Source organism: Loxodonta africana, chromosome 11 (genome assembly GCF_030014295.1).
Source record: "Loxodonta africana isolate mLoxAfr1 chromosome 11, mLoxAfr1.hap2, whole genome shotgun sequence".
Taxonomy (NCBI): Eukaryota; Metazoa; Chordata; class Mammalia; order Proboscidea; family Elephantidae; genus Loxodonta; species Loxodonta africana.
The window spans coordinates 33561943-33574452 of record NC_087352.1 but is presented as its reverse complement, the minus strand read 5'-3'; the positions used below and the strand labels follow the sequence as shown (position 1 = coordinate 33574452).

The following is a 12510-nucleotide window of genomic DNA, read 5'->3' as shown; positions in this document are numbered from 1 at the left end:
TGGTAAAATTTATTTTACCAAGTACAGATGTAAGACATCAAGTTCTCAGACTGATGGCAGAATTAACAAAAAACACCATCTGGTTCAATAATTATCTGAAAATACCCATATTCTTGCATTTGTTTTAATACCACTTAGTTCCCAGCTTTATTTTATCTGAGTTTGCACACCAACCAGACTAGGTTGTACAAAATGGAGACTATTTCCATCTGATCATTTTTAAAAATGTGTGTTTGCATGAATAATGCATCTTTGAATTGTTACTAAACAAGCAAATTATTTGCGCATGTGTCACATCGGTTATCAAGTTTGCACATGTGACAGCTTCAACAGCCGTCACGTAAAATGCATAGAGCTTGTAACCATATGTTTTTGCTTGACAAAAAGCTAAAACTTAAGATCAATTTTCAATATGGAATGCACAAATTAACACTTGAAAATGCACCACAATATGTACAGCTTGGCAAAACTTGCAGAAATAGCATGTTTCTAGATATTAACTGATATCTTTGGATTCGACCTTAAGGTATTCAATCATAGTGATTAAAAGACTGATTTCTCAGAAAACCACAGGCTGTTGGAGGCGCAAAGCCAATGACATTTGAGCATTCATATATTTTCATAAACTGAACAATGTCAGGGAGACACCTCTTCAATCTTGGCCTCACAACAGCAGGGTATTCAATCTTTCTTTAGCTTAAGACAGAAAATTTGAATATCAGCATAGGGTTATTAATGTGACAGTTCACAGAGTGTGCACCATGTTGGTTTTTAAGGAGCAGATCTGTGCGACGTATAGAACATTTCACTTTGCACTCAAAACCACTATTTTCCCTTTCCCTTCCCACCTTTTCCCCACGACCCTTCCCCTAGAGGTAGCATGTGAATGGGTCTAATTTTTGTTTTGGAAAAGCAGTTCCTTGGAAGGTTTTCCTTGGTATAAGCGGAAACACGAACACAGCTTTGGTTATTACTCAGAGTACTGTAACCACGCAGATGCCCTGGTATTTCTTCAGCAACTTTTTCATTCTTTGAACATAATAATTAGTCATTATGCCACCAAGTGGATCTCATCTTCCCCTTTGGCCTCCTAAATGAGGTCTTGGCAAAAATTTGATGCTCTTCAAATAGTCCTTTATTTCGTTGTGTTGTTCACTGCAGAATGACTATCCTGTAGGGCAAGGGAGATGGGTAAAGTTTTCATTTTGTTGTAAGTAACACAGTGTTGAGTGTATCAGCATCTACTACAAACAACACATCTCTCTCTTTCAAGTGTTGTCTCACAGACAGCTTGGGCAGAAACCAGATGGGCCCTGAGGGGAGGATGAGCAGTTCTGTCTTCCGCAAACTGGAAATGCGACAATGTCCTGTAAGTAGGGACAACGAAGGTACATTTTAATCTATTGTGATACAGCACAGGTGTCTAAAAGTTTTTATCTAAGATTCCCTTTAGTCTTGCTAAGCTTCACAGCCAGTCTGTCCCTTAATATTAGAATGAGAAGCATTATTAATTCTCTTAGAAAAAGGATATTAGAATATTGAACGGTTAGTAGTTTCAATTGGCGTAATCCCACGGAATTGCAGCTTTATCACAAAATCTCCTGAGTCCGTGATCGTAGTCCACATTTTTGTATTTCTGATTATTATCTGCTCTCACCCCACCCCCTAAAGAAAATGAAAGGAAAGTTTTGCACTGTTAGGGGTAGAAGCCAGTAGTAATACCATAGCAGGAGAGAGATGGTTATCATCGTAACGATAATTTCAATAAAATTGGCTACTTGAAATCGTGAACAAAAGGGTAAACTGTTTAACTGAATCAATTTGTAACTCTTCCCACCTGGTACAGCTTGACTCAATAACCCTTTGATCTAAGACAGCCTGAGCCAGTAATCCATGCATATTATTTTGAAACGTGATGGTGAGTCAGCTGCTGTGTTTTCCAGATAGCCACAGCATTGACTCGCCTCATGTGACTGGCCATGCATACACCTCCAGAAAGTGTTATGAGCCTAGATCGTAGCAGGGTTCTCTTGCTTAACCAGGTGACGATCCCACAGGGCTCCTCACTGACAGCCCTGACGTAGTAGGGCTGATGGTCCAGCCGTTAATTCACAGACACCTGTCGAGCCCCTGCTGGGGTCAGGCACTGCACTAAGTGCAAGTCTACATCAGGGAACACTACAGTCCCTGCCCTCCAGAAGCCTGCATTCTAGGTGTAAATAAATACAAAATAACTGGCCATTATGATGACTGCTATGAACGGAGATAGCAGTGGTCTGCACTGGGAATGAGGAGCATGTGGACAGGAGTAGGGGGCGTGTCCTTTCACAGGTGTAAACTCCCCGAGGAAGAGCAGGAAGAAGCTTTTCAATGAAAGGTGGGCTGGGAAGCCTTCCAGGTGCAGAGACCTTCAAAGATGGATGGACAGAGCAGGCTCTTGTGGCTAGTACAGACAAGAAGGGGGACTATGGGTCAGAAAGGGGGCCAACCACAAAGGCCAGGGCCTTATAGGCCTTGGCAGGAGCTTTAGATTTTCATCAGAGGAATTCCGTGATCAGATTTTAATTTTAAAATATGTATTTTTCTCCTTTATAGAGAATGGGTTGGAGGGACCAGAGGTAGAATGGAGGAGAGGATAGTTGAGAGATGGTAGCAGTAATCAAAATGACACAGATAAAGGTGGTCTCAACTAAGGTTATAGCAGTGGAGACAGAAGAGGGAGGATTCAAGAGACATTTTGGAGATGGGATTGGCAGAACTTCCTAGGGGAGTGGGTGTGGATTTAAGGATGTTACTAGCAGCTTGGGTACATGGGTGAGTGGTGATGCCATTTGATCTTCCTCTGATATGGGGCAGACAGTAGATTTAGGAGGGCACCTAGGGAAAGAGTGTAAAGACAGATCCCTGAGAAGCCATGAAGTTTAAGGTCAGATAGTGGCCACTGAGTCAGCATAGGAGGCCAGAGGGGTGGCCCATGGAATGGGGGAAAAGAAAGAGGGAGCAGTGTAACAGAAGTCAGACAACAGTGGATTTCAAGGAAAAAGAGTCAACTGTGCTTACTGCTTATGAGAGACAGAGTGAGGGTGTCACTTCCATGGCTTTCCCTTATGCATGTCCCATACCTCCCTGCCTTGGGGCCTCAGCTGAGCAGTGTCACGGGAGGAGAGCCTCATTCTACCCGAGGTGCAGTTCACCACCAGCATTGAGAAGGTGACCAAGAGTCACATCTGTTCCAGCCTCTCCTGGGCTGGCTTCAGCTCTGGGCCCATCAGATGCTGAGCGTTTAGTCATTCAACAAATGTTTTTGTGGTTATAAAACCTACTAACATTTGTCAACCTGCATATTTCTAGGCTGGGCCCCAGAAACTCTAGGGCAGGACCCCAAACCCCAAGTGATTTTGATGCGGTTGGCACTCAAACCACACTTGAAGAAACACTGACCTGCAGCGTATAGGAAACTGCTGAGTCCTGAGATGTGAAGACGGAATGTGGGCTTGCCCTTGAGGTGTGGAATGCTCACTGGAGAAAGTGTTTCTACCTGAAGATGAGACCCCAAGAGAATGTATTCTCCTTGCCTTGTGTGCCATGAGTTCCATTGTCAGATCCAGCTCTACATTGTGTATACCCCTAAAAGTAGATAAGTAGAAAGTGCCATATCTATGAGTATGAATGATGTGTGAATTATATTTTCTTACTTATAGATCAGAATTTGTTTTGTTAGAATAACTCTAAGTCTGGATTCTCTGCCCACAAAACCCAATCAGATGGTTTGTTCCTGCTGCCTCATTTTCAGGTGTATTTGTTGTAGTTACCGCAGAATTAGCACATCTAGGATCTCAAAAATCAGAAGAAAGACTGGTCCCTTTTATCTAAATGCATATAATTCAGTTTCCTTTTATTGTGACTCATAAAATCCATTGCTGAAATTTTACTCTTGCCATGTTTTCCTGGTCCGCCCCTATAGACCCATATATACACACATGTACATACATGAATAAGGTAAAGTGCAGAAGGTACTTACGTTAGACTGTTGCCTTTCAAAGATAAAAGGTCTGGAGCAGTGTGTTATTATCCCTCAGACACTCAGTTTCTTATGAATGTTTCATACAGCTAGGCTATCCTCTTTTTAAGTTAACCTGAGAACACTGGCATGTCCAGTTTAGTAGCAGAGGGCAAAAGTTGTCAATACCCATATTATTATACTCATGGATTTTTTTCTACTCACTCCACAAAGGAAGTGCTATTAGTGGATAACCATTTTTCAGGGCCAAGCGTGTGCCCCTCCTCACTGCACAGATTTGATGAGTCACCGTGAATGGCATGTGTGGGCATCCACGCCCTCTTGATCCAGTTCAGAGCATGTGTGTTCGCGTGTGTGTGCATCTTGCGCGCACACACACACACACACAGCGCCCTCGTTTCATCGGTATCCTCACATTCTGTGCCCGTGTTGGCCTGTTTCAGCATGTGGTTTATTGCCTGTTGCCATGGTTTGCTGCATTTTGTGTGAACTGTTGTCAACATGCACATAGTGAACAAATACTTTAAAATGCCATATAGCCGCAGTAGTCGTCGCAAGAAATAGCTTCAAAATCAAAGTATGCAATAAAATATAACAGTTAAGAGTAAATTCTTGTAACAAAGCCTGCTTCTTTGAAGAAACAAGAAAAAGGGCACGTGTGATATTCAAGTTGCGAGGATAATGTAGAAAATGCATGTAAGCATCATAGTTTGTCAACAATGGCAGCAACGACATAGTTTAAAAGTACTTCTAAAAATAGATATGTCTGATTAAGTGTTATGTAAAAAAAAGAAGTATTCCAGGGAGAAAAGTTAATTTTGAAATTCACATGATTCCTTTTTGTGGGGGATGGGGTGACGTCATAGACTATTAAAAGAAAGATTTCACAAAGTCTGCCTAAAATATAATTGGGAATTTTCTGTGTAATCTGGGTTGCTTTCAAATGTGAATTAGAGGAAATATGAATTGTTACCCTGGTGTTTATGATTTCTCCAAATTCTGTAGCCTGGTCAGATATTGAAAAGGAAACCCTTTAGGTGTATATTCAGCTCAGCCAGGCTTCCTCTTAGCTGTGTGCCGTGGTCAGGTATGCGTTTGGGGCTGCGGTGGTGCACCAAGGGTACCTCACCGGGGGAACTGACCACAGGTATGCCAAGGGTACCTCACCAGGGGCATGATCCCAAGAGGACCAGGAAGGCAGTGTGGTAGGGTGGCCTGGCATCCCTTGTCTCTGTGTCATTCTGCCTCGTGTCTGAAAGCTTACTAAGCCCACATGAGGAGCAGCCTTGACTCCAACCCCACTCTGCCCCAATGCTTGTTCTTCCCTCTAGCAGTTACCGTCATTAATAAACCCTCATGAATTCATGGCCAGTTTAACCTTGTAGAACTATAGGTGTGCTGACCTGAAGGATGCCGTTCCTTCATATAAGGCCCATGCACGTGTAGCAACACAAATTGTAAATAACATATATCACCTGGAAAGGCCAGGTTGAGTTTGCTAATGAAGAAGGTTCAACTTCCTGTGCTATTACATAGTATAATGGTCATTTTTTTTTTAATAATATGAAAACAGCTTTAAGTAATATGGAAAAAAAAAACCCATCATATCAAAGTGGTAATGCAATGAGGTAATAGAGTCATTATATTCCAATATTTATTTTCTGTTCTTTTGTTTAATTTTTGCATGAACTGATTTTACAATGGCTCTGCACATTTTTCTGTTCCTTACCTATTTCTCTTAAAAGAGGAAATGGGTCAATTTTTTTTTTTTAAGAACACTCATAGTCTTTAGAGTGTAAAGAAAATTGATCAAAATATGAATTAGACTTTGTTTTGCTAGTTTGCATTAGACAGATGGAGGGCTGATCTTTAACAGCACCGTGACTCATGAAGCTGCTTGTGTACTAAATGCCATTATTAACACAACAGTAGTTTTCAGCAGTTGGTAATTATTGGCATAATTAAACATTTATCAAGAAACGAGTATTTATCATTCATTAAACTTTCATTAAAAATCCATCTTAGTACAGGCTAGATTAGCCAGTGATTTTCAAGTGATAACTTCTTAACTTCTGGCAGAAATGTAGAACATTTCCATAATAACCAAAGTTGTCCACAAGGTAATGTTCCAGGAATCGTGGTCAATTAGAGGATTTCAGGCTCATTTTCTATTAAGGACTTTTTAAGACTTGGACCCAGAGTGAGAGAGCACTTGGCAATGTTCTTGAGGGTTTATAGCATTTGGCACTTATTAGCAACCTAGCTTGGAAAACATGTTACCCTTGGCAAAGAGAAGTCACTGCTAAGTAAGCTCTGCAGCTACACTTACATACCCTAAATTCCCCTAAACATGAAGTGCTTACATATTTTAGGGCAGGGAAATTTTCTCCAGTAGATGGGGGTGGAATAGAAGGAGATGCCAAGGGATCGTGCTCTGCATGCCTGTGCGTGGACGTTCCTACCATGCAGACAGGTCTTCCTGGTATACCTCCTACTCCAAGGGCTTCTTAAAGGCTGCGTTATCATCCAGGGCTTCCCACACCATACAGTGTGCAGCATTTATGTACAATAGACTACGATGCAGAGTTTATGTTCAGTTTTATTGACTTATTTAAATAACATGCTCATTTCCCAGAATTGGCAATGAAGAATTAAATAATACAGAATTTGATACATAGAGAATTAAATTTGGTGGGTGCTCTCAACTCTGTTTTTCTAATTTAACCTTTTTTTCCTTATTAACTGCAAGCTATTTTCTTCTCTCCCAGAGTCTCCCCAGAACTACTTAATGTTACCTTGCTTTCCTTTTGTTCAAAAGTTGAAACCTTTTCACAGAGTAACTTTATAGCCTCCCAGCCTTCTTTCCTCTCCTCTTGGTACTAAGATAGGTGTGCACTGTGCCCAGACTGTACACAGTCATAGTTCTCCCTCTAGATACTAATTGGAAAGCTTAGCATACGTTTGAATGCTGTGTGTCATCACCACCACTAGCTACATGGGAAACAAATAGCGTTAGAGAACAAGACTGCTCAGAAAGCATCTCCACTTATACGCTAGTGCTTCGAATCTTGTTCTATATATTCAGCAACTTTGTTTTTGTTTTCTCTTGGGCAAAAAATTTACTGTATCAGTGCTTTTATGTCACAAGAATGAATTGAATTTGTACCCTTTAGTGCAAACAACAATAGACAGAGTGGTAACCTAGTGGAAAACAAATAGACACGCCGTCCCTTTTGGGGATTCAGAGAGGTTCAGAAAGATGGAGCTGACGGTGGAGAGGTGGCAGATAAAAAAGAGGCCGAAGCAGGGAAGACTCCTGCGGTCATTTATTACCGTGCCATCTCCATAGTGCTTGCTGAACCAAGGTGCAGAGTAATGATTCAGACAAATGACGTTAATCATAATAGCTGGCCCTTTGGCAAAAATGGAATACCTAGCATTGCAGCAGGAGACCTAATCAGATTCTCCAAAACTTGCTTCCGAGGAATAGAATTTTCCGTCTTTAGTTTTTTTGTCAATGGCTTCCCGTGGGATATATCATCTTTAAAAGAAACAGAGTGATAAGAAATTGCGCCCTCTTCCCTTCCCCTTTCCCTGACCCCCATAGAGATAATCACATTAAACTTTATGATTAATATTTACAGTGAAACTGTATGGTTTCTATATTTTCTTCATACTTATCTAATGTGATAAGATGGCAAGAGCTATAATGACTAGTCAAATCATATTTTCCATGATCCTGATAATCAGAGTTTATCTTCACTTACTTGGAAACTATGTTGAGTGGCGTTGTACATCATGAAGCCGGGGAATGTCACATGCCCGTATCACATGTGAAGTGTATATGGATCTCTTCCGAAGTTGATCAGTCATTAAGCATATCTTCAGCTTATTTAGTAAGCATCAATTCAAAGAGTATATTTTAATGTTCCCTTTGTCCTTTAATATGTGTTAAAAGCTAGTGAAATCATTTCTTTTGTCTATCCTCTTTGTTGGGATTTTATAGATTTTTTTAAAATTAGACTCATCTGTGGAATGTATGAGACAGTTATTTTTTATAGACTCAGTTTCATTCACAACCAAACCAAAATTCATTTAGTTCTAAATATTTCCAGATTTATTAATTAGGTGCATTTTGTCCTCGCTTTATCACACATACTTTGGCACTTAGATGCTTGGAGCATAATGCTGTTGTGTAGCAGGGAACACAGTTTGGAGACAGGGTTATATATCATCTGCAAGGGAAAATTATGTTGACGTGCGGGAGGCTAACGTGCACACTTTAGATGCTTTGCTTGATTTGCTGTTTTCTTCTTCATAACTCTAGGTAAACAGTTTGTGCTGCCGTTTAATGCACAGGTTAAGTGTAGTTGCAGGCTATTATACATCATTAAAGTAAGTAATATTCAGTCATGGAAGAAAGATGGAAGCTTTTCACTTGTAGCCGCTTGGACATTTCATTTGTCATCTCTAGTACAGCACCACAAAAATTAGTTGTGGCAGCCTTCATGTAATTTATAACTTTATGCCATGAAATTAAGTGACAAGTCACACCATTTTGGCTGATTAGTGTTAATGTATTTTGTATCTGCCCCCCCCCCCCGCCCAATTCCAATAACAAGTTTGGCTAAAAAAAAGCAAAAAGCGTTGCTATTTATTTAAACCGTTGCCTCTGGTACCCTGTTGTTACCCAGTTCAACCAACTGGATTCATCTTTGAACACACAGCATCCTTCAACAACTATCCAGAAGGTAGCTATGAGTTATGTTAAGGAAGAGCCATCTTGCATTCTCCCACCATTTCATCGTCTCAATAGTCCCCTCTTATCTACAGTTCCGCTTTCCTCGGTTTCAGCTACCTGCGATCTGAAAATGTTGAATGAGTAACATGATGAAATCTGGTGCCGCCCCGCCCAGGGACCACATTCACACAGCTTTTATTATAGTATATCCTTGTAACTGTTCTATTTGGTTATTAGGTATTGTTGTCAATCTTTTACTGCACTTAATTTATAAATTAAACTTTATCATAGGTACGTATGTATAGTACAAAACATAGTATATATAGGGTTTGGTACTATCCACCATTTCAGGCATCCACAGGGGGTCTTGAAAGGTATTTCCTGTGGATAAAGGAGAATTACTGTACTTTTACCCCTCACATAAGAAAGCAAAGCAAATCATGATGTAATGTGGATTGAAGTGCAATATGGCAGATGGAATAAATAGACACCTCAGATTGCACCTCAGACCATGGCACTCCCTATCTGGTCAATAACAAATTGATTACTAAGCAAATCCAATAAATAGAACATGGTAGGCATTTACTGCTATCTGGCAGCCAGCAGGCATGGAGTAATTTTTTTTTTTTTTTTTAAGTAAGAAACCGCCATGCACGAGCATGTACAGCAACTGCTATGCCCTGCGCCTAACGCTACTGTCCGTTACAGCCAGACAGCGAGCCCCAGTGAGCCTGTGTGGATCTGATTACCAATGGGCATCGCATCCACTTGCCTGTGGAATACATTACAAATGCCAGTTCTTGACTTCTGAGGATTCTGTTAGCGGAGATATTTTGTGATGGGGAGGCGTCGCAGTAGAATGGGATCTATAGGTATTAGTGTCAAGAAGAAGAATGTCTTGCTTGCCCGTTCTCCTGGGTTATTGCGTGGGTTATATGAAGATTGGGATGAGCTAGTAGGAAAGAAAGAAATGAATGGTGGCAGGAATGGGTGAGGAGTGAGGAAGCAAGAACATTGCAAACAACATCCCAGAAACGCATGCCTTTTGATGTTGCAAAAAATGATGTGTAGCTTCCTGGCCCCAAAGTGGTAGCATGCGTAAAAGTGCCTGGCATTACGATGGGAGGCGTCTTCCACCGTGTGATCTGAGGCCAGACAATTAATGCAAAGGGACACAGAGAGTTCCAAAAGTCTGCTCTAAGTCTTAGCAGGAGCCTATCAATCTTTGCAGGTGGATTACAGCCGGGAGGAGAAGAATGCTCTGATTCTTTGATTTCACCCCCATCATGATTTTCACAAAAGCGAACAATGCTGATAGGAAAAGAAATCGGTGATATGGGAGGGGGTTCAGGTCACCCAGCCGTGTCTGACTTACGTGGAGCCTTTAGTGTTCCCAGGGTAGAACTGGTGCCATTTGCTGTTAAATGACACACCTGAATGAATCCGACCCACCTCGTTCACACCCACGATGCGGAACATGATTTATTATCTGTCCCTTGAATTTCTGAGCGTTCTGTCTAAACTTTAAAAGAGGATTACATTTGTGATTAAATCTTAGCAAATGTTGTTTTAACTAGACTGCAATATATGTTATTGACAACAAGCGACTTTTCTTCTCAAAATAACATTGGTGCTTAGGCATGCAATTTACAAAAATGACAAGAAAGGGTGGTACTTTTCCCAAGGTGGATGTGAGTTGACTGATTAGCTGGTATTTTAACTTAGATTCTTGCAAATTACAGACATAAGAAACCCTGCAATTTATATGTACTTTAGAAGTGAAAGCTTTAATCCCGTGATTCATGAAAGTAAAGTGGTAATAATTTAAGTACCATATTTTATTTATCCCTCTGAGTTGTCAGCTGATACCAGAAGTATTTCCACTATTTGGGGGCTGCTGCCTTTGGCCACCTAATTGCTTCTTAGGAAGTAAGATGGAAATTGCTTATATAACCGCATGGATCGTCTTTGGCACCGTGGAGCCAAAGCATCAATCAGTCCATCTGGGTAAAATCACAAGCTGACTCCGATATTGCTAAATATTTATACTGTCAAATACACACAGACATCCAGATGAAAAGAGGCATTCATTAGGAATTCTCCAGCTTGTCAGTTTAAAGATGTAGATTAGAGCAAAACCTCCCACTATGGTACTGAGTGCTCAAGAAAAGTCTATATTTAGCCATTCTGAGCAATAAATATCATCATATTGCCTCATTTAGGTAAATAGAGAATAAATATTGTCAAGATGATCTAGAGATAATGTAAACAGATCCCTGTTCAGAGTCTGTGTTATAGGGTAAATTCCAGGACATTGATGTACTAGTGATGCTTTTTGGTTTAACCCTTTTTCTTAATCACGTACCCCTCCCCTTTTGGGGAACAAAGATTGTGTTGCTGACAGATTAGGGGGAAAGATGAAGAAAAAAAAAATTTTTTTTAACCACAAAGGTGATTTCAAGTTCTGTGAATTAGAACGCTAATTAGTGCTTGTGCTGCAATATCGTCTGGATAGTTCTCAAAGCCGCTGCCGCTGCTGAAAAGAAAGATATCTGAGGCAACACTGAAGTTCATCTCAGAGCCTAAGAGAACTAATGAAGCCCATCAGTCTCAAGGGGACACCGCCCCGCCAAGGTTAGGACGCCACTGGGCAGTGCAGCAAGCTGGTGCTCAGACTGGATTTTCTCAGAGAACAGTTTTCTGAGATAAGATTCTTCTTCACATTGTGAGAATTTTCTACAAAGCCTAAGCTCTGTACCTCCCCAGTGGTCCAGTGTCTGTGCCTTAGATCTAGCAGGTACCTTCCCTGACAGTGAGCAAAGAGGTGCTCCCTGTAAACTGAGGGTGTGCCCTGGCAGGGGCTCGCATGGTGCTCCTCCCTGGTAATTGATAATCCTAGGAGTGATCCTCAATGGGAATTTTAACTGATGTCAAAGTTTTAGTTAATTACACTAGATGATTTTTTGAGATTAATAATTAACATCTCTCTTTATAACTAAATATCCATAATTAATCAGCAAATCATAACGTGAAGACTAATTAACTTCAAACTCAAATCTTAACACAAAATCCATATTACTATCCAACATCATTAATTACTGGAGTAATCAAAGTTATCCCCCATGGGGCAAAACATAAAGCTTTATGGGTTTATCAGCTAAGCTATTAGCACAGAAAAATGTCCAAAGTAACTTCAAATGGTGCCGCAGATTACTAAATTATTAGATTATTCAAACAAATTTCCATTTGCCACATGTCACACTATCAGTAAGCTGCTCCTGGCAGCTGGAAGGAGAACAAGCAGGGCAGCAGCCTCCCATAAAAAAAAACCCGGTTAATGCCACGATTTCCATCCAGAGGAGAATTCTCTTCACTGTCTTTACAACTGCTCTGTGCTCCTTCGCTTCCTTTCCTCCGGTTCGTGGGATATTGGTTAGCTAGTTTAAAACTGATGAGTAACAAGCCAGAATGTACAGAGGCATTGTTCATAAAAATTGCAATAATTTCAATTTCAATAACAAAATTTGGAGTACTGTTATCAGTGAAGGATTAAGTGTTAAAGAGAACGAAGGGGGAGGGGTGTGGGGGTACTAGGTAAAAGGAAAAAGTACTCTGACTATGCAAGAGAAAAGAAATTTACATGGACGTCACAAGATATGAAATGGGCCCTTTCCGGTTCCTAAGAAACATGACGGCACCCTTGTCAAAAACTGAAGAATGCCTTTTCAGATTTCCATTTAGAAAGTTG

General features: G+C 40.7%; 1 protein-coding gene across 2 annotated transcripts in view; it reads left to right on the top strand.

Moving 5' to 3' along the window:
- The window catches only part of ZNF407 (zinc finger protein 407), a 482381-nt gene that overhangs the window by 439214 nt on the left and 30657 nt on the right, over positions 1-12510 (top strand). The window contains exon 9 of one of the 2 annotated variants that reach the window (XR_010323432.1): positions 1274-1369. The exons of the other annotated variant lie outside the window; for it this stretch is intronic. The gene's annotated coding sequence lies outside the window, so the exon portion shown is untranslated. The remainder of the gene's footprint in view (positions 1-1273; positions 1370-12510) is intronic. 2 annotated transcript variants of the gene reach the window in all.